Genomic DNA, 25,518 nt, shown 5'->3' on the forward strand with positions numbered 1-25,518 from the left:
CAGCCCAGACCACCACCACCAGGTTACCCTGACCAGCCCAGACCACCACCACCAGGTTACCCTGACCAGCTCAGACCACCACCACCACCAGGTTACCCTGACCAGCCCAGACCACCACCACCAGGTTACCGTGACCAGCCCAGACCACCACCACCACCACCACCAGGTTACCCTGACCAGCCCAGACCACCACCACCAGGTTACCCTGACCAGCCCAGACCACCACCACCAGGTTACCCTGACCAGCTCAGACCACCACCACCACCAGGTTACCCTGACCAGCCCAGACCACCACCAGGTTACCCTGACCAGCCCAGACCACCACCACCAGGTTACCCTGACCAGCTCAGACCACCACCACCACCAGGTTACCCTGACCAGCCCAGACCACCACCACCAGGTTACCGTGACCAGCCCAGACCACCACCACCACCACCACCACCACCAGGTTACCCTGACCAGCCCAGACCACCACCACCAGGTTACCCTGACCAGCCCAGACCACCACCACCAGGTTACCCTGACCAGCTCAGACCACCACCACCACCAGGTTACCCTGACCAGCCCAGACCACCACCAGGTTACCCTGACCAGCCCAGACCACCACCACCAGGTTACCCTGACCAGCTCAGACCACCACCACCCGGTTTCCCTGACCAGCCCAGACCACCCCCACCACCACCACCAGGTTAACCTGACTAGCTCAGACCACCACCACCACCAGGTTACCCTGACCAGCCCAGACCACCACCACCACCACCAGGTTACCCTGACCAGCCCAGACCACCACCAGGTTACCCTGACCAGCCCAGACCCCCACCATCACCACCAGGTTACCCTGACCAGCCCATACCACCACCACCAGGTTACCCTGACCAGCTCAGACCACCACCACCACCACCAGGTTACCCTGACCAGCCCAGAACACCCCCACCACCACCAGGTTACCGTGACCAGCCCAGACCACCACCACCACCACCAGGTTACCCTGACCAGCCCAGACCACCACCACCAGGTTACCCTGACCAGCCCAGACCACCACCACCAGGTTACCCTGACCAGCTCAGACCACCACCACCACCAGGTTACCCTGACCAGCCCAGACCACCACCAGGTTACCCTGAAAAGCCCAGACCACCACCACCAGGTTACCCTGACCAGCTCAGACCACCACCACCACCAGGTTTCCCTGACCAGCCCAGACCACCCCCACCACCACCACCAGGTTAACCTGACTAGCTCAGACCACCACCACCACCAGGTTACCCTGACCAGCCCAGACCACCACCACCACCAGGTTACCCTGACCAGCCCAGACCACCACCAGGTTACCCTGACCAGCCCAGACCCCCACCATCACCACCAGGTTACCCTGACCAGCCCATACCACCACCACCACCACCAGGTTACCCTGACCAGCTCAGACCACCACCACCACCACCAGGTTACCCTGACCAGCCCAGAACACCCCCACCACCACCAGGTTACCGTGACCAGCCCAGACCACCACCACCACCACCAGGTTACCCTGACCAGCCCAGACCACCACCACCACCACCAGGTTACCCTGACCAGCCCAGACCACCACCACCAGGTTACCCTGACCAGCCCAGACCACCACCACCAGGTTACCCTGACCAGCTCAGACCACCACCACCACCAGGTTACCCTGACCAGCCTAGACCACCACCAGGTTACCCTGACCAGCCCAGACCACCACCACCAGGTTACCCTGACCAGCTCAGACCACCACCACTACCAGGTTTCCCTGACCAGCCCAGACCACCCCCACCACCACCACCAGGTTAACCTGACTAGCTCAGACCACCACCACCACCAGGTTACCCTGACCAGCCCAGACCACCACCACCACCACCAGGTTACCCTGACCTGCCCAGACCACCACCAGGTTACCCTGACCAGCCCAGACCACAACCAGGTTACCCTGACCAGCCCAGACCACCACCACCAGGTTACCCTGACCAGCCCAGACCCCCACCACCACCACCAGGTTACCCTGACCAGCCCAGACCACCACAACCACCACCAGGTTACCCTGACCAGCTCAGACCACCACCACCACCAGGTTACCCTGACCAGCCCAGAACACCCCCACCACCACCACCAGGTTACCCTGACCAGCCCAGACCACCAACAGGTTACCCTGACCAGCCCAGACCACCACCACCACCACCACCAGTTTACCCTGACCAGCCTCAGACCACCACCAGGTTACCCTGACCAGCCCAGACCACCCCTACCACCACCAGGTTACCCTGACCAGCCCAGACCACCACCACCACCAGGTTACCCTGACAATCCCAAACCACCACCACCACCAGGTTACCCTGACCTGCCCAGACCACCACCAGGTTACACTGACCAGCCCAGACCACAACCAGGTTACCCTGACCAGCCCAGACCACCACCACCAGGTTACCCTGACCAGCCCAGACCACCACCACCAGGTTACCCTGACCAGCTCAGACCACCACCAGGTTACCCTGACCAGCCCAGACCACCACCAGGTTACCCTGACCAGCTCAGACCACCACCACCAGGTTACCCTGACCAGCCCAGACCATCACCACCAGGTTACCCTGACCAGCCCAGACCACCACCAGGTTACCCTGACCAGCTCAGACCACCACCACCACCAGGTTTCCCTGACCAGCCCAGACAACCCCCACCACCACCACCAGGTTAACCTGACCAGCTCAGACCACCACCACCACCAGGTTACCCTGACCAGCCCAGACCACCATCACCAGGTTACCCTGACCAGCCCAGACCACCACCAGGTTACCCTGACCAGCCCAGACCCCCACCACCACCACCAGGTTACCCTGACCAGCCCAGACCACCACCACCACCACCATGTTACCCTGACCAGCTCAGACCACCACCACCACCACCAGGTTACCCTGACCAGCCCAGAACACCCCCACCACCAGGTTACCCTGACCAGCTCAGACCACCACCACCACTAGGTTACCCTGACAATCCCAAACCACCACCACCACCAGGTTACCCTGACCTGCCCAGACCACCACCAGGTTACCCTGACCAGCCCAGACCACAACCAGGTTACCCTGACCAGCCCAGAACACAACCAGGTTACCCTGACCAGCCCAGACCACCACCAGGTTACCCTGACCAGCCCAGACCACCACCACCAGGTTACCCTGACCAGCCCAGACCACCACCACCAGGTTACCGTGACCAGCCCAGACCACCACCACCAGGTTACCGTGACCAGCCCAGACCACCACCACCACCACCACCACCACCAGGTTACCCTGACCAGCCCAGACCACCACCACCAGGTTACCCTGACCAGCCCAGACCACCACCACCAGGTTACCCTGACCAGCTCAGACCACCACCACCACCAGGTTACCCTGACCAGCCCAGACCACCACCAGGTTACCCTGACCAGCCCAGACCACCACCACCAGGTTACCCTGACCAGCTCAGACCACCACCACCACCAGGTTTCCCTGACCAGCGCAGACCACCCCCACCACCAGGTTACCCTGACCAGCTCAGACCACCACCACCACCAGGTTACCCTGACAATTTCAAACCACCACCACCACCAGGTTACCCTGACCAGCCCAGACCACCACCAGGTTACCCTGACCAGCCCAGACCACCACCAGGTTACCCTGACCAGCCCAGACCATCACCACCAGGTTACCCTGACCAGCCCAGAACACCACCAACACCACCACCAGGTTACCCTGACCAGCCCAGACCACCACCACCAGGTTACCCTGACCAGCCCAGACCACCACCACCAGGTTACCCTGACCAGCCCAGACCACCACCACCAGGTTACCCTGACCAGCTCAGACCACCACCACCACCAGGTTACCCTGACCAGCCCAGACCATCACCACCAGGTTACCATGACCAGCCCAGACCACCACCACCAGGTTACCCTGACCAGACTAGACCAGATCACCACCACCACCACCAGGTTACCCTGACCAGCTCAGCCACCACCACCACCACCAGGTTTCCCTGACCAGCCCAGACCACCACCACCACCACCAGGTTACCCTGACCAGCTCAGACCACCACCACCACCAGGTTACCCTGACCAACCCAGACCACCACCACCACCACCAGGTTACCCTGACCAGCCCAGACCACAACCACCACCAGGTTACCCTGGCCAGCTCAGACCACCACCACCACTAGGTTACCCTGACAATCCCAAACCACCACCACCACCAGGTTACCCTGACCTGCCCAGACCACCACCAGGTTACCCTGACCAGCCCAGACCACAACCAGGTTACCCTGACCAGCCCAGACCACAACCAAGTTACTCTGACCAGCCCAGACCACCACCAGGTTACCCTGACCAGCCCAGACCACCACCAGGTTACCCTGACCAGCCCAGACCACCACCACCACCACCAGGTTACCCTGACCAGCTCCCCCCCCCCCCCACCCGCCACCCCACCCCCACCACCACCACCAGGTTACCCTGACCAGCTCAGACCACCACCACCACTAGGTTACCCTGACAATCCCAAACCACCACCACCACCAGGTTACCCTGACCTGCCCAGACCACCACCAGGTTACCCTGACCAGCCCAGACCACAACCAGGTTACCCTGACCAGCCCAGACCACAACCAGGTTACCCTGACCAGCCCAGACCACCACCAGGTTACCCTGACCAGCCCAGACCACCACCAGGTTACCCTGACCAGCCCAGACCACCACCACCAGGTTACCCTGACCAGCCCAGACCACCACCACCACCACCAGGTTACCGTGACCAGCCCAGACCACCACCACCACCACCACCACCACCACCAGGTTACCCTGACCAGCCCAGACCACCACCACCAGGTTACCCTGACCAGCCCAGACCACCACCACCAGGTTACCCTGACCTGCTCAGACCACCACCACCACCAGGTTACCCTGACCAGCCCAGACCACCACCAGGTTACCCTGACCAGCCCAGACCACCACCACCAGGTTACCCTGACCAGCTCAGACCACCACCACCACCAGGTTTCCCTGACCAGCCCAGACCACCCCCACCACCACCACCAGGTTAACCTGACTAGCTCAGACCACCACCACCAGGTTACCCTGACCAGCCCAGACCACCACCACCACCACCAGGTTACCCTGACCAGCCCAGACCACCACCAGGTTACCCTGACCAGCCCAGACCCCCACCATCACCACCAGGTTACCCTGACCAGCCCATACCACCACCACCACCACCAGGTTACCCTGACCAGCTCAGACCACCACCACCACCACCAGGTTACCCTGACCAGCCCAGAACACCCCCACCACCACCAGGTTACCGTGACCAGCCCAGACAACCACCACCAGGTTACCCTGACCAGCCCAGACCACCACCACCAGGTTACCCTGACCAGCCCAGACCACCACCACCAGGTTACCCTGACCAGCTCAGACCACCACCACCACCAGGTTACCCTGACCAGCCCAGACCACCACCAGGTTACCCTGACCAGCCCAGACCACCACCACCAGGTTACCCTGACCAGCTCAGACCACCACCACCACCAGGTTTCCCTGACCAGCCCAGACCACCCACACCACCACCACCAGGTTAACCTGACTAGCTCAGACCACCACCACCACCAGGTTACCCTGACCAGCCCAGACCACCACCACCACCAGGTTACCCTGACCAGCCCAGAACACCACCAGGTTACCCTGACCAGCCCAGACCCCCACCATCACCACCAGGTTACCCTGACCAGCCCATACCACCACCACCACCACCAGGTTACCCTGACCAGCCCAGACCACCACCACCAGGTTACCCTGACCAGCCCAGACCACCACCACCACCACCAGGTTACCGTGACCAGCCCAGACCACCACCACCACCACCACCACCACCACCACCAGGTTACCCTGACCAGCCCAGACCACCACCACCAGGTTACCCTGACCAGCCCAGACCACCACCACCAGGTTACCCTGACCTGCTCAGACCACCACCACCACCAGGTTACCCTGACCAGCCCAGACCACCACCAGGTTACCCTGACCAGCCCAGACCACCACCACCAGGTTACCCTGACCAGCTCAGACCACCACCACCACCAGGTTTCCCTGACCAGCCCAGACCACCCCCACCACCACCACCAGGTTAACCTGACTAGCTCAGACCACCACCACCAGGTTACCCTGACCAGCCCAGACCACCACCACCACCACCAGGTTACCCTGACCAGCCCAGACCACCACCAGGTTACCCTGACCAGCCCAGACCCCCACCATCACCACCAGGTTACCCTGACCAGCCCATACCACCACCACCACCACCAGGTTACCCTGACCAGCTCAGACCACCACCACCACCACCAGGTTACCCTGACCAGCCCAGAACACCCCCACCACCACCAGGTTACCGTGACCAGCCCAGACAACCACCACCAGGTTACCCTGACCAGCCCAGACCACCACCACCAGGTTACCCTGACCAGCCCAGACCACCACCACCAGGTTACCCTGACCAGCTCAGACCACCACCACCACCAGGTTACCCTGACCAGCCCAGACCACCACCAGGTTACCCTGACCAGCCCAGACCACCACCACCAGGTTACCCTGACCAGCTCAGACCACCACCACCACCAGGTTTCCCTGACCAGCCCAGACCACCCACACCACCACCACCAGGTTAACCTGACTAGCTCAGACCACCACCACCACCAGGTTACCCTGACCAGCCCAGACCACCACCACCACCAGGTTACCCTGACCAGCCCAGACCACCACCAGGTTACCCTGACCAGCCCAGACCCCCACCATCACCACCAGGTTACCCTGACCAGCCCATACCACCACCACCACCACCAGGTTACCCTGACCAGCTCAGACCACCACCACCACCACCAGGTTACCCTGACCAGCCCAGACCACCACCAGGTTACCCTGACCAGCCCAGACCACCACCACCAGGTTACCCTGACCAGCTCAGACCACCACCACCACCAGCTTACCCTGACCAGCCCAGACCATCACCACCAGGTTACCCTGACCAGCCCAGACCACCACCACCACCACCACCAGGTTACCCTGACCAGACCAGACCACCACCACCACCACCAGGTTACCCTGACCAGCCCAGACCACCACCACCACCACCAGGTTACCGTGACCAGCCCAGACCACCACCACCACCAGGTTACCCTGACCAGCCCAGACTACCACCACCAGGTTACCCTGACCAGCCCAGACCACAACCACCAGGTTACCCTGACCAGCTCAGACCACCACCACCACCAGGTTACCCTGACCAGCCCAGACCATCACCACCAGGTTACCCTGACCAGCCCAGACCACCACCACCAGGTTACCCTGACCAGCTCAGACCACCACCACCACCAGCTTACCCTTACCAGCCCAGACCATCACCACCAGGTTACCCTGACCAGCCCAGCCCCACCACCACCACCACCAGGTTACCCTGACCAGACCAGACCACCACCACCACCACCAGGTTACCCTGACCAGCTCAGACCACCACCACCACCAGGTTTCCCTGACCAGCCCAGACCACCCCCACCACCAGGTTAACCTGACCAGCTCAGACCACCACAAACACCAGGTTACCCTGACCAGCCCAGACCACCACCACCACCACCAAGTTACCCTGACCAGCCCAGACCGCCAACAGGTTACCCTGACCAGCCCAGACCCCCACCACCACCACCAGGTTACCCTGACCAGCCCAGACCACCACCACCACCAGGTTACCCTGATCAGCTCAGACCACCACCACCACCACCAGGTTACCCTGACCAGCCCAGAACACCCCCACCAGGTTACCCTGACCAGCTCAGACCACCACCACCACCAGGTTACCCTGACAATCCCAAACCACCACCACCACCAGGTTACCCTGACCTGCCCAGACCACCACCAGGTTACCCTGACCAGCCCAGACCACAACCAGGTTACCCTGACCAGCCCAGACCACCACCACCAGGTTACCCTGACCAGCCCAGACCACCACCACCAGGTTACCCTGACCAGCCCAGACCATCACCACCAGGTTACCCTGACCAGGTCAGACCACCACCACCACCAGGTTTCCCTGACCAGCCCAGACAACCCCCACCACCACCACCAGGTTAACCTGACCAGCTCAGACCACCACCACCACCAGGTTACCCTGACCAGCCCAGACCACCATCACCACCACCAGGTTACCCTGACCAGCCCAGACCACCACCAGGTTACCCTGACCAGCCCAGACCCCCACCACCACCACCAGGTTACCCTGACCAGCCCAGACCACCACCACCACCACCAGGTTACCCTGACCAGCTCAGACCACCACCACCACCACCAGGTTACCCTGACCAGCCCAGAACACCCCCACCACCAGGTTACCCTGACCAGCTCAGACCACCACCACCACTAGGTTACCCTGACAATCCCAAACCACCACCACCACCAGGTTACCCTGACCTGCCCAGACCACCACCAGGTTACCCTGACCAGCCCAGACCACAACCAGGTTACCCTGACCAGCCCAGAACACAACCAGGTTACCCTGACCAGCCCAGACCACCACCAGGTTACCCTGACCAGCCCAGACCACCACCACCAGGTTACCATGACCAGCCCAGACCACCACCACCAGGTTACCGTGACCAGCCCAGACCACCACCACCAGGTTACCGTGACCAGCCCAGACCACCATCACCACCACCACCACCACCAGGTTACACTGACCAGCCCAGACCACCACCACCAGGTTACCCTGACCAGCCCAGACCACCACCACCAGGTTACCCTGACCAGCTCAGACCACCACCACCACCAGGTTACCCTGACCAGCCCAGACCACCACCAGGTTACCCTGACCAGCCCAGACCACCACCACCAGGTTACCCTGACAAGCTCAGACCACCACCACCACCAGGTTTCCCTGACCAGCGCAGACCACCCCCACCACCAGGTTACCCTGACCAGCTCAGACCACCACCACCACCAGGTTACCCTGACAATTTCAAACCACCACCACCACCAGGTTACCCTGACCAGCCCAGACCACCACCAGGTTACCCTGACCAGCCCAGACCACCACCAGGTTACCCTGACCAGCACAGACCACCACCACCAGGTTACCCTGACCAGCCCAGACCACCACCACCACCACCAGGTTACCGTGACCAGCCCAGAACACCACCAACACCACCACCAGGTTACCCTGACCAGCCCAGACCACCACCACCAGGTTACCCTGACCAGCCCAGACCACCACCACCAGGTTACCCTGACCAGCCCAGACCACCACCACCAGGTTACCCTGACCAGCTCAGACCACCACCACCACCACCAGGTTACCCTGACCAGCCCAGACCATCACCACCAGGTTACCCTGACCAGCCCAGACCACCACCACCACCACCACCAGGTTACCCTGACCAGCCCAGACCACCACCACCAGGTTACCCTGACCAGCCCAGACCACCACCACCAGGTTACCCTGACCAGCTCAGACCACCACCACCACCAGGTTACCCTGACCAGCCCAGACCACCACCAGGTTACCCTGACCAGCCCAGACCACCACCAGGTTACCCTGACCAGCCCAGACCACCACCACCAGGTTACCCTGACCAGCTCAGACCACCACCACCACCAGGTTTCCCTGACCAGCGCAGACCACCCCCACCAGGTTAACCTGACTAGCTCAGACCACCACCACCACCAGGTTACCCTGACCAGCCCAGACCACCACCACCACCAGTTTACCCTGACCAGCACAGACCACCACCAGGTTACCCTGACCAGCCCAGACCCCCACCATCACCACCAGGTTACCCTGACCAGCCCATACCACCACCACCACCACCAGGTTACCCTGACCAGCACAGACCACCACCAGGTTACCCTGACCAGCCCAGACCCCCACCATCACCACCAGGTTACCCTGACCAGCCCATACCACCACCACCACCACCAGGTTACCCTGACCAGCCCAGACCCCCACCATCACCACCAGGTTACCCTGACCAGCCCATACCACCACCACCACCACCAGGTTACCCTGACCAGCTCAGACCACCACCACCACTAGGTTACCCTGACAATCCCAAACCACCACCACCACCAGGTTACCCTGACCTGCCCAGACCACCACCAGGTTACCCTGACCAGCCCAGAACACAACCAGGTTACCCTGACCAGCCCAGACCACAACCAAGTTACTCTGACCAGCCCAGACCACCACCAGGTTACCCTGACCAGCCCAGACCACCACCAGGTTACCCTGACCAGCCCAGACCACCACCACCACCACCAGGTTACCCTGACCAGCTCAGACCACCACCACCACCACCAGGTTACCCTGACCAGCCCAGAACACCCCCACCACCACCACCAGGTTACCCTGACCAGCTCAGACCACCACCACCACTAGGTTACCCTGACAATCCCAAACCACCACCACCACCAGGTTACCCTGACCTGCCCAGACCACCACCAGGTTACCCTGACCAGCCCAGACCACAACCAGGTTACCCTGACCAGCCCAGACCACCACCAGGTTACCCTGACCAGCCCAGACCACCACCAGGTTACCCTGACCAGCCCAGACCACCACCAGGTTACCCTGACCAGCCCAGACCACCACCACCAGGTTACCCTGACCAGCCCAGACCACCACCACCACCACCAGGTTACCGTGACCAGCCCAGACCACCACCACCACCACCACCACCACCACCACCCACCACCAGGTTACCCTGACCAGCCCAGACCACCACCACCAGGTTACCCTGACCAGCCCAGACCACCACCACCAGGTTACCCTGACCAGCTCAGACCACCACCACCACCAGGTTACCCTTACCAGCCCAGACCACCACCAGGTTACCCTGACCAGCCCAGACCACCACCACCAGGTTACCCTGACCAGCTCAGACCACCACCACCACCAGGTTTCCCTGACCAGCGCAGACCACCCCCACCACCACCACCAGGTTAACCTGACTAGCTCAGACCACCACCACCACCAGGTTACCCTGACCAGCCCAGACCACCACCACCACCAGTTTACCCTGACCAGCACAGACCACCACCAGGTTACCCTGACCAGCCCAGACCCCCACCATCACCACCAGGTTACCCTGACCAGCCCATACCACCACCACCACCACCAGGTTACCCTGACCAGCTCAGACCACCACCACCACCACCAGGTTACCCTGACCAGCCCAGAACACCCCCACCACCACCACCACCACCACCACCACCAGGTTACCCTGACCAGCCCAGACCACCACCACCAGGTTACCCTGACCAGCCCAGACCACCACCACCAGGTTACCCTGACCAGCTCAGACCACCACCACCACCAGGTTACCCTTACCAGCCCAGACCACCACCAGGTTACCCTGACCAGCCCAGACCACCACCACCAGGTTACCCTGACCAGCTCAGACCACCACCACCACCAGGTTTCCCTGACCAGCGCAGACCACCCCCACCACCACCACCAGGTTAACCTGACTAGCTCAGACCACCACCACCACCAGGTTACCCTGACCAGCCCAGACCACCACCACCACCAGTTTACCCTGACCAGCACAGACCACCACCAGGTTACCCTGACCAGCCCAGACCCCCACCATCACCACCAGGTTACCCTGACCAGCCCATACCACCACCACCACCACCAGGTTACCCTGACCAGCTCAGACCACCACCACCACCACCAGGTTACCCTGACCAGCCCAGAACACCCCCACCACCACCAGGTTACCGTGACCAGCCCAGACCACCACCACCACCACCAGGTTACCCTGACCAGCCCAGACCACCACCACCAGGTTACCCTGACCAGCCCAGACCACCACCACCAGGTTACCCTGACCAGCTCAGACCACCACCACCACCAGGTTACCCTGACCAGCCCAGACCACCACCAGGTTACCCTGACCAGCCCAGACCACCACCACCAGGTTACCCTGACCAGCTCAGACCACCACCACCACCAGGTTACCCTGACCAGCCCAGACCACCACCAGGTTACCCTGACCAGACCAGACCCCCACCATCACCACCAGGTTACCCTGACCAGCCCATACCACCACCACCACCACCAGGTTACCCTGACCAGCTCAGACCACCACCACCACCACCAGGTTACCCTGACAATTTCAAACCACCACCACCACCAGGTTACCCTGACCAGCCCAGACCACCACCAGGTTACCCTGACCAGCCCAGGTCACCACCAGGTTACCCTGACCAGCCCAGACCACCACCAGGTTACCCTGACCAGCCCAGACCACCACCACCAGGTTACCCTGACCAGCCCAGACCACAACCAGGTTACCCTGACCAGCCCAGACCACAACCAAGTTACTCTGACCAGCCCAGACCACCACCAGGTTACCCTGACCAGCCCAGACCACCACCACCACCACCAGGTTACCCTGACCAGCTCAGACCACCACCACCACCACCAGGTTACCCTGACCAGCTCAGACCACCACCACCACCACCAGGTTACCCTGACCAGCCCAGAACACCCCCACCACCAGGTTACCCTGACCAGCTCAGACCACCACCACCACTAGGTTACCCTGACAATCCCAAACCACCACCACCACCAGGTTACCCTGACCTGCCCAGACCACCACCAGGTTACCCTGACCAGCCCAGACCACAACCAGGTTACCCTGACCAGCCCAGAACACAACCAGGTTACCCTGACCAGCCCAGACCACCACCAGGTTACCCTGACCAGCCCAGACCACCACCACCAGGTTACCCTGACCAGCCCAGACCACCACCACCAGGTTACCGTGACCAGCCCAGACCACCACCACCAGGTTACCGTGACCAGCCCAGACCACCATCACCACCACCACCACCACCAGGTTACACTGACCAGCCCAGACCACCACCACCAGGTTACCCTGACCAGCCCAGACCACCACCACCAGGTTACCCTGACCAGCTCAGACCACCACCACCACCAGGTTACCCTGACCAGCCCAGACCACCACCAGGTTACCCTGACCAGCCCAGACCACCACCACCAGGTTACCCTGACAAGCTCAGACCACCACCACCACCAGGTTTCCCTGACCAGCGCAGACCACCCCCACCACCAGGTTACCCTGACCAGCTCAGACCACCACCACCACCAGGTTACCCTGACAATTTCAAACCACCACCACCACCAGGTTACCCTGACCAGCCCAGACCACCACCAGGTTACCCTGACCAGCACAGACCACCACCACCAGGTTACCCTGACCAGCCCAGACCACCACCACCAGGTTACCCTGACCAGCCCAGACCACCACCACCACCACCAGGTTACCGTGACCAGCCCAGAACACCACCAACACCACCACCAGGTTACCCTGACCAGCCCAGACCACCACCACCAGGTTACCCTGACCAGCCCAGACCACCACCACCAGGTTACCCTGACCAGCCCAGACCACCACCACCAGGTTACCCTGACCAGCTCAGACCACCACCACCACCACCAGGTTACCCTGACCAGCCCAGACCATCACCACCAGGTTACCCTGACCAGCCCAGACCACCACCACCACCACCACCAGGTTACCCTGACCAGCCCAGACCACCACCACCAGGTTACCCTGACCAGCCCAGACCACCACCACCAGGTTACCCTGACCAGCTCAGACCACCACCACCACCAGGTTACCCTGACCAGCCCAGACCACCACCAGGTTACCCTGACCAGCCCAGACCACCACCAGGTTACCCTGACCAGCCCAGACCACCACCACCAGGTTACCCTGACCAGCTCAGACCACCACCACCACCAGGTTTCCCTGACCAGCGCAGACCACCCCCACCAGGTTAACCTGACTAGCTCAGACCACCACCACCACCAGGTTACCCTGACCAGCCCAGACCACCACCACCACCAGTTTACCCTGACCAGCACAGACCACCACCAGGTTACCCTGACCAGCCCAGACCCCCACCATCACCACCAGGTTACCCTGACCAGCCCATACCACCACCACCACCACCAGGTTACCCTGACCAGCACAGACCACCACCAGGTTACCCTGACCAGCCCAGACCCCCACCATCACCACCAGGTTACCCTGACCAGCCCATACCACCACCACCACCACCAGGTTACCCTGACCAGCCCAGACCCCCACCATCACCACCAGGTTACCCTGACCAGCCCATACCACCACCACCACCACCAGGTTACCCTGACCAGCTCAGACCACCACCACCACTAGGTTACCCTGACAATCCCAAACCACCACCACCACCAGGTTACCCTGACCTGCCCAGACCACCACCAGGTTACCCTGACCAGCCCAGAACACAACCAGGTTACCCTGACCAGCCCAGACCACAACCAAGTTACTCTGACCAGCCCAGACCACCACCAGGTTACCCTGACCAGCCCAGACCACCACCAGGTTACCCTGACCAGCCCAGACCACCACCACCACCACCAGGTTACCCTGACCAGCTCAGACCACCACCACCACCACCAGGTTACCCTGACCAGCCCAGAACACCCCCACCACCACCACCAGGTTACCCTGACCAGCTCAGACCACCACCACCACTAGGTTACCCTGACAATCCCAAACCACCACCACCACCAGGTTACCCTGACCTGCCCAGACCACCACCAGGTTACCCTGACCAGCCCAGACCACAACCAGGTTACCCTGACCAGCCCAGACCACAACCAGGTTACCCTGACCAGCCCAGACCACCACCAGGTTACCCTGACCAGCCCAGACCACCACCAGGTTACCCTGACCAGCCCAGACCACCACCACCAGGTTACCCTGACCAGCCCAGACCACCACCACCACCACCAGGTTACCGTGACCAGCCCAGACCACCACCACCACCACCACCACCACCACCACCACCACCACCACCAGGTTACCCTGACCAGCCCAGACCACCACCACCAGGTTACCCTGACCAGCCCAGACCACCACCACCAGGTTACCCTGACCAGCTCAGACCACCACCACCACCAGGTTACCCTTACCAGCCCAGACCACCACCAGGTTACCCTGACCAGCCCAGACCACCACCACCAGGTTACCCTGACCAGCTCAGACCACCACCACCACCAGGTTTCCCTGACCAGCGCAGACCACCCCCACCACCACCACCAGGTTAACCTGACTAGCTCAGACCACCACCACCACCAGGTTACCCTGACCAGCCCAGACCACCACCACCACCAGTTTACCCTGACCAGCACAGACCACCACCAGGTTACCCTGACCAGCCCAGACCCCCACCATCACCACCAGGTTACCCTGACCAGCCCATACCACCACCACCACCACCAGGTTACCCTGACCAGCTCAGACCACCACCACCACCACCAGGTTACCCTGACCAGCCCAGAACACCCCCACCACCACCACCACCACCACCACCACCAGGTTACCCTGACCAGCCCAGACCACCACCACCAGGTTACCCTGACCAGCCCAGACCACCACCACCAGGTTACCCTGACCAGCTCAGACCACCACCACCACCAGGTTACCCTTACCAGCCCAGACCACCACCAGGTTACCCTGACCAGCCCAGACCACCACCACCAGGTTACCCTGACCAGCTCAGACCACCACCACCACCAGGTTTCCCTGACCAGCGCAGACCACCCCCACCACCACCACCAGGTTAACCTGACTAGCTCAGACCACCACCACCACCAGGTTACCCTGACCAGCCCAGACCACCACCACCACCAGTTTACCCTGACCAGCACAGACCACCACCAGGTTACCCTGACCAGCCCAGACCCCCACCATCACCACCAGGTTACCCTGACCAGCCCATACCACCACCACCACCACCAGGTTACCCTGACCAGCTCAGACCACCACCACCACCACCAGGTTACCCTGACCAGCCCAGAACACCCCCACCACCACCAGGTTACCGTGACCAGCCCAGACCACCACCACCACCACCAGGTTACCCTGACCAGCCCAGACCACCACCACCAGGTTACCCTGACCAGCCCAGACCACCACCACCAGGTTACCCTGACCAGCTCAGACCACCACCACCACCAGGTTACCCTGACCAGCCCAGACCACCACCAGGTTACCCTGACCAGCCCAGACCACCACCACCAGGTTACCCTGACCAGCTCAGACCACCACCACCACCAGGTTACCCTGACCAGCCCAGACCACCACCAGGTTACCCTGACCAGACCAGACCCCCACCATCACCACCAGGTTACCCTGACCAGCCCATACCACCACCACCACCACCAGGTTACCCTGACCAGCTCAGACCACCACCACCACCACCAGGTTACCCTGACAATTTCAAACCACCACCACCACCAGGTTACCCTGACCAGCCCAGACCACCACCAGGTTACCCTGACCAGCCCAGGTCACCACCAGGTTACCCTGACCAGCCCAGACCACCACCAGGTTACCCTGACCAGCCCAGACCACCACCACCAGGTTACCCTGACCAGCCCAGACCACAACCAGGTTACCCTGACCAGCCCAGACCACAACCAAGTTACTCTGACCAGCCCAGACCACCACCAGGTTACCCTGACCAGCCCAGACCACCACCACCACCACCAGGTTACCCTGACCAGCTCAGACCACCACCACCACCACCAGGTTACCCTGACCAGCTCAGACCACCACCACCACTAGGTTACCCTGACAATCCCAAACCACCACCACCACCAGGTTACCCTGACCTGCCCAGACCACCACCAGGTTACCCTGACCAGCCCAGACCACAACCAGGTTACCCTGACCAGCCCAGACCACAACCAGGTTACCCTGACCAGCCCAGACCACCACCAGGTTACCCTGACCAGCCCAGCCCACCACCAGGTTACCCTGACCAGCCCAGACCACCACCACCAGGTTACCCTGACCAGCCCAGACCACCACCACCAGGTTACCGTGACCAGCCCAGACCACCACCACCACCACCAGGTTACCCTGACCAGCCCAGACCACCACCACCAGGTTACCCTGACCAGCCCAGACCACCACCACCAGGTTACCCTGACCAGCTCAGACCACCACCACCACCAGGTTACCCTGACCAGCCCAGACCACCACCAGGTTACCCTGACCTGCCCAGACCACCACCACCAGGTTACCCTGACCAGCTCAGACCACCACCACCACCAGGTTTCCCTGACCAGCCCAGACCACCCACACCACCACCACCAGGTTAACCTGACTAGCTCAGACCACCACCACCACCAGGTTACCCTGACCAGCCCAGACCACCACCACCACCAGGTTACCCTGACCAGCCCAGACCACCACCAGGTTACCCTGACCAGCCCAGACCCCCACCATCACCACCAGGTTACCCTGACCAGCCCATACCACCACCACCACCACCAGGTTACCCTGACCAGCTCAGACCACCACCACCACCACCAGGTTACCCTGACCAGCCCAGACCACCACCAGGTTACCCTGACCAGCCCAGACCACCACCACCAGGTTACCCTGACCAGCTCAGACCACCACCACCACCAGCTTACCCTGACCAGCCCAGACCATCACCACCAGGTTACCCTGACCAGCCCAGACCACCACCACCACCACCACCAGGTTACCCTGACCAGACCAGACCACCACCACCACCACCAGGTTACCCTGACCAGCCCAGACCACCACCACCACCACCAGGTTACCGTGACCAGCCCAGACCACCACCACCACCAGGTTACCCTGACCAGCCCAGACCACCACCAGGTTACCCTGACCAGCCCAGACCACCACCAGGTTACCCTGACCAGCCCAGACCACCACCACCAGGTTACCCTGACCAGCTCAGACCACCACCACCACCAGCTTACCCTGACCAGCCCAGACCATCACCACCAGGTTACCCTGACCAGCCCAGACCACCACCACCACCACCACCAGGTTACCCTGAACAGACCAGACCACCACCACCACCACCAGGTTACCCTGACCAGCTCAGACCACCACCACCACCAGGTTTCCCTGACCAGCCCAGACCACCCCCACCACCAGGTTAACCTGACCAGCTCAGACCACCACAAACACCAGGTTACCCTGACAAGCCCAGACCACCACCACCACCACCAAGTTACCCTGACCAGCCCAGACCGCCACCAGGTTACCCTGACCAGCCCAGACCCCCACCACCACCACCAGGTTACCCTGACCAGCCCAGACCACCACCACCACCACCAGGTTACCCTGATCAGCTCAGACCACCACCACCACCACCAGGTTACCCTGACCAGCCCAGAACACCCCCACCAGGTTACCCTGACCAGCTCAGACCACCACCACCACCAGGTTACCCTGACAATCCCAAACCACCACCACCACCAGGTTACCCTGACCTGCCCAGACCACCACCAGGTTACCCTGACCAGCCCAGACCACAACCAGGTTACCCTGACCAGCCCAGACCACCACCACCAGGTTACCCTGACCAGCCCAGACCACCACCACCACCACCAGGTTACCGTGACCAGCCCAGACCACCACCACCAGGTTACCCTGACCAGCCCAGACCACCACCACCAGGTTACCCTAACCAGCTCAGACCACCACCACCACCAGGTTACCCTGACCAGCCCAGATCATCACCACCAGGTTACCCTGACCAGCTCAGACCACCACCACCACCAGGTTACCCTGACCAGCCCAGATCATCAACACCAGGTTACCCTGACCAGCACAGACCACCACCAGGTTACCCTGACCAGCCCAGACCCCCACCATCACCACCAGGTTACCCTGACCAGCCCAGACCACCACCACCACCACCAGGTTACCCTGACCAGCTCAGACCACCACCACCACCACCAGGTTACCCTGACCAGCCCAGAACACCCCCACCACCACCACCACCACCACCACCACCAGGTTACCCTGACCAGCCCAGACCACCACCACCAGGTTACCCTGACCAGCCCAGACCACCACCACCAGGTTACCCTGACCAGCTCAGACCACCACCACCACCAGGTTACCCTGACCAGCCCAGACCACCACCAGGTTACCCTGACCAGCCCAGACCACCACCACCAGGTTACCCTGACCAGCTCAGACCACCACCACCACCAGGTTTCCCTGACCAGCCCAGACCACCCCCACCACCACCACCAGGTTAACCTGACTAGCTCAGACCACCACCACCACCAGGTTACCCTGACCAGCCCAGACCACCACCACCACCAGGTTACCCTGACCAGCCCAGACCACCACCAGGTTACCCTGACCAGCCCAGACCACCACCACCACCACCAGGTTACCCTGACCAGCCCAGACCACCACCACCACCACCAGGTTACCCTGACCAGCCCAGAACACCCCCACCACCACCAGGTTACCGTGACCAGCCCAGACCACCACCACCACCACCAGGTTACCCTGACCAGCCCAGACCACCACCACCAGGTTACCCTGACCAGCCCAGACCACCACCACCAGGTTACCCTGACCAGCTCAGACCACCACCACCACCAGGTTACCCTGACCAGCCCAGACCACCACCAGGTTACCCTGACCAGCCCAGACCACCACCACCAGGTTACCCTGACCAGCTCAGACCACCACCACCACCAGGTTACCCTGACCAGCCCAGACCACCACCAGGTTACCCTGACCAGACCAGACCCCCACCACCACCACCAGGTTACCCTGACCAGCCCAGACCACCACCACCACCACCAGGTTACCCTGACCAGCTCAGACCACCACCACCACCACCAGGTTACCCTGACCAGTTCAAACCACCACCACCACCAGGTTACCCTGACCAGCCCAGACCACCACCAGGTTACCCTGACCAGCCCAGACCACCACCACCAGGTTACCCTGACCAGCTCAGACCACCACCACCACCAGGTTACCCTGACCAGCCCAGACCACCACCAGGTTACCCTGACCAGCCCAGACCACCACCACCAGGTTACCCTGACCAGCTCAGACCACCACCACCACCAGGTTTCCCTGACCAGCGCAGACCACCCCCACCACCACCACCAGGTTAACCTGACTAGCTCAGACCACCACCACCACCAGGTTACCCTGACCAGCCCAGACCACCACCACCACCAGTTTACCCTGACCAGCACAGACCACCACCAGGTTACCCTGACCAGCCCATACCACCACCACCACCACCAGGTTACCCTGACCAGCTCAGACCACCACCACCACCACCAGGTTACCCTGACCAGCCCAGAACACCCCCACCACCACCAGGTTACCGTGACCAGCCCAGACCACCACCACCACCACCAGGTTACCCTGACCAGCCCAGACCACCACCACCAGGTTACCCTGACCAGCCCAGACCACCACCACCAGGTTACCCTGACCAGCTCAGACCACCACCACCACCAGGTTACCCTGACCAGCCCAGACCACCACCAGGTTACCCTGACCAGCCCAGACCACCACCACCAGGTTACCCTGACCAGCTCAGACCACCACCACCACCAGGTTACCCTGACCAGCCCAGACCACCACCAGGTTACCCTGACCAGCCCAGACCCCCACCACCACCACCAGGTTACCCTGACCAGCCCAGACCACCACCACCACCACCAGGTTACCCTGACCAGCTCAGACCACCACCACCACCACCAGGTTACCCTGACAATTTCAAACCACCACCACCACCAGGTTACCCTGACCAGCCCAGACCACCACCAGGTTACCCTGACCAGCCCAGACCGCCACCACCAGGTTACCCTGACCAGCCCAGACCACCACCAGGTTACCCTGACCAGCCCAGACCACCACCACCAGGTTACCCTGACCAGCCCAGACCACAACCAGGTTACCCTGACCAGCCCAGACCACAACCAAGTTACTCTGACCAGCCCAGACCACCACCAGGTTACCCTGACCAGCCCAGACCACCACCACCACCACCAGGTTACCCTGACCAGCCCAGACCACCACCACCACCACCAGGTTACCCTGACCAGCTCAGACCACCACCACCACCAGGTTACCCTGACAATCCCAAACCACCACCACCACCAGGTTACCCTGACCTGCCCAGACCACCACCAGGTTACCCTGACCAGCCCAGACCACAACCAGGTTACCCTGACCAGCCCAGACCACACACCAGGTTACCCTGACCAGCCCAGACCACCACCAGGTTACCCTGACCAGCCCAGCCCACCACCAGGTTACCCTGACCAGCCCAGACCACCACCACCAGGTTACCCTGACCAGCCCAGACCACCACCACCAGGTTACCCTGACCAGCCCAGACCACCACCACCACCACCAGGTTACCCTGACCAGCCCAGACCACCACCACCAGGTTACCCTGACCAGCCCAGACCACCACCACCAGGTTACCCTGACCAGCTCAGACCACCACCACCACCAGGTTACCCTGACCAGCCCAGACCACCACCAGGTTACCCTGACCTGCCCAGACCACCACCACCAGGTTACCCTGACCAGCTCAGACCACCACCACCACCAGGTTTCCCTGACCAGCCCAGACCACCCACACCACCACCACCAGGTTAACCTGACTAGCTCAGACCACCACCACCACCAGGTTACCCTGACCAGCCCAGACCACCACCACCACCAGGTTACCCTGACCAGCCCAGACCACCACCAGGTTACCCTGACCAGCCCAGACCCCCACCATCACCACCAGGTTACCCTGACCAGCCCATACCACCACCACCACCACCAGGTTACCCTGACCAGCTCAGACCACCACCACCACCACCAGGTTACCCTGACCAGCCCAGACCACCACCAGGTTACCCTGACCAGCCCAGACCACCACCACCAGGTTACCCTGACCAGCTCAGACCACCACCACCACCAGCTTACCCTGACCAGCCCAGACCATCACCACCAGGTTACCCTGACCAGCCCAGACCACCACCACCACCACCACCAGGTTACCCTGACCAGACCAGACCACCACCACCACCACCAGGTTACCCTGACCAGCCCAGACCACCACCACCACCACCAGGTTACCGTGACCAGCCCAGACCACCACCACCACCAGGTTACCCTGACCAGCCCAGACCACCACCAGGTTACCCTGACCAGCCCAGACCACCACCAGGTTACCCTGACCAGCCCAGACCACCACCACCAGGTTACCCTGACCAGCTCAGACCACCACCACCACCAGCTTACCCTGACCAGCCCAGACCATCACCACCAGGTTACCCTGACCAGCCCAGACCACCACCACCACCACCACCAGGTTACCCTGAACAGACCAGACCACCACCACCACCACCAGGTTACCCTGACCAGCTCAGACCACCACCACCACCAGGTTTCCCTGACCAGCCCAGACCACCCCCACCACCAGGTTAACCTGACCAGCTCAGACCACCACAAACACCAGGTTACCCTGACAAGCCCAGACCACCACCACCACCACCAAGTTACCCTGACCAGCCCAGACCGCCACCAGGTTACCCTGACCAGCCCAGACCCCCACCACCACCACCAGGTTACCCTGACCAGCCCAGACCACCACCACCACCACCAGGTTACCCTGATCAGCTCAGACCACCACCACCACCACCAGGTTACCCTGACCAGCCCAGAACACCCCCACCAGGTTACCCTGACCAGCTCAGACCACCACCACCACCAGGTTACCCTGACAATCCCAAACCACCACCACCACCAGGTTACCCTGACCTGCCCAGACCACCACCAGGTTACCCTGACCAGCCCAGACCACAACCAGGTTACCCTGACCAGCCCAGACCACCACCACCAGGTTACCCTGACCAGCCCAGACCACCACCACCACCACCAGGTTACCGTGACCAGCCCAGACCACCACCACCAGGTTACCCTGACCAGCCCAGACCACCACCACCAGGTTACCCTAACCAGCTCAGACCACCACCACCACCAGGTTACCCTGACCAGCCCAGATCATCACCACCAGGTTACCCTGACCAGCTCAGACCACCACCACCACCAGGTTACCCTGACCAGCCCAGATCATCAACACCAGGTTACCCTGACCAGCCCATACCACCACCACCACCAGGTTACCCTGACCAGCCCAGACCACCACCACCACCACCAGGTTACCCTTACCAGCTCAGACCACCACCACCACCAGGTTACACTGACCAGCCCAGAACACCCCCACCACCACCACCAGGTTACCCTGACCAGCCCAGACCACCACCAGGTTACCCTGACCAGCCCAGACCACCACCACCACCACCACCAGGTTACCCTGACCAGCCCAGACCACCACCAGGTTACCCTGACCAGCCCAGACCACGACCACCAGGTTACCCTGACCAGCTCAGACCACCACCACCACCAGGTTACCCTGACCAGCCCAGACCACCACCAGGTTACCCTGACCAGCCCAGACCACCACCACCAGGTTACCCTAACCAGCTCAGACTACCACCACCACCATGTTACCCTGACCAGCCCAGATCATCACCACCAGGTTACCCTGACCAGCCCAGACCACCACCACCACCACCAGGTTACCCTGACCAGCCCAGACCACCACCACCACCACCAGGTTACCCTGACCAGCTCAGACCACCACCACCACCAGGTTACCCTGACCAGCCCAGAACACCCCCACCACCACCACCAGGTTACCCTGACCAGCCCAGACCACCACCAGGTTACCCTGACCAGCCCAGACCACCACCACCACCAGGTTACCCTGGCCAGCCCAGACCACCACCACCACCACCAGGTTACCCTGACCAGCCCAGATCATCAACACCAAGTTACCCTGACCAGCCCATACCACCACCACCACCACCAGGTTACCCTGACCAGCCCAGACCACCACCACCACCACCAGGTTACCCTTACCAGCTCAGACCACCACCACCACCAGGTTACCCTGACCAGCCCAGAACACCCCCACCACCACCACCAGGTTACCCTGACCAGCCCAGACCACCACCAGGTTACCCTGACCAGCCCAGACCACCACCACCACCAGGTTACCCTGACCAGCCCAGACCACCACCAGGTTACCCTGACCAGCCCAGACCACCACCACCAGGTTACCCTGACCAGCCCAGACCACCACCACCAGGTTACCCTAACCAGCTCAGACCACCACCACCACCATGTTACCCTGACCAGCCCAGATCATCACCACCAGGTTACCCTGACCAGCCCAGACCACCACCACCACCACCAGGTTACCCTGACCAGCCCAGACCACCACCACCACCACCAGGTTACCCTGACCAGCTCAGACCACCAGCACCACCAGGTTACCCTGACCAGCCCAGAACACCCCCACCACCACCACCAGGTTACCCTGACCAGCCCAGACCACCACCAGGTTACCCTGACCAGCCCAGACCACCACCACCACCAGGTTACCCTGGCCAGCCCAGACCACCACCACCACCACCACCAGGTTACCCTGACCAGCCCTGACCAGCCCAGACCACCACCACCACCACCAGGTTACCCTGGCCAGCCCAGACCACCACCACCACCACCTGGTTACCGTGACCAGCCCAGACCACCACCACCACCACCACCAGGTTACCCTGACCAGCCCAGACCACCACCACCAGGTTACCCTGACCAGCCCAGACCACCGCCAGGTTACCCTGACCAGCCCAGACCACCACCAGGTTACCCTGACCAGCTCAGACCACCACCACCACCAGGTTACCCTGACCAGCCCAGACCATCACCACCAGGTTACCCTGACCAGCCCAGACCACCACCACCAGGTTACCCTGACCAGCTCAGACCACCACCACCAGGTTACCCTGACCAGCCCAGATCATCACCACCAGGTTACCCTGACCAGCTCAGACCACCACTACCACCAGGTTACCCTGACCAGCCCAGATCATCACCCCCAGGTTACCCTGACCAGCCCAGACCACCACCACCACCAACAGGTTACCCTGACCAGCCCAGATCATCACCACCAGGTTACCCTGACCAGGTCAGACCACCACCACCACCAGGTTACCCTGACCAGCCCAGATCATCACCAACAGGTTTACCCTGACCAGCACAGACCACCACCACCACCACCAGGTTACCCTGACCAGCCCAGACCACCACCACCACCACCAGGTTACCCTGACCAGCTCAGACCACCACCACCACCAGGTTACCCTGACCAGCCCAGACCACCACCACCACCAGGTTACCCTGACCAGCTCAGACCACCACCACCACCAGGTTACCCTGACCAGCCCAGATCATCACCAACAGGTTTACCCTGACCAGCCCAGACCACCACCACCACCACCAGGTTACCCTGACCAGCCCAGACCACCACCACCACCACCAGGTTACCCTGACCAGCTCAGACCACCACCACCACCAGGTTACCCTGACCAGCCCAGAACACCCCCACCACCACCACCACCACCACCAGGTTACCCTGACCAGCCCAGACCACCACCAGGTTACCCTGACCAGCCCAGACGACCACCACCACCACCA

This window comes from Salmo salar, chromosome 09 (assembly GCF_965601325.2).
Source record: "Salmo salar chromosome 09, fSalSal1, whole genome shotgun sequence".
Lineage (NCBI taxonomy): Eukaryota > Metazoa > Chordata > Actinopteri > Salmoniformes > Salmonidae > Salmo > Salmo salar.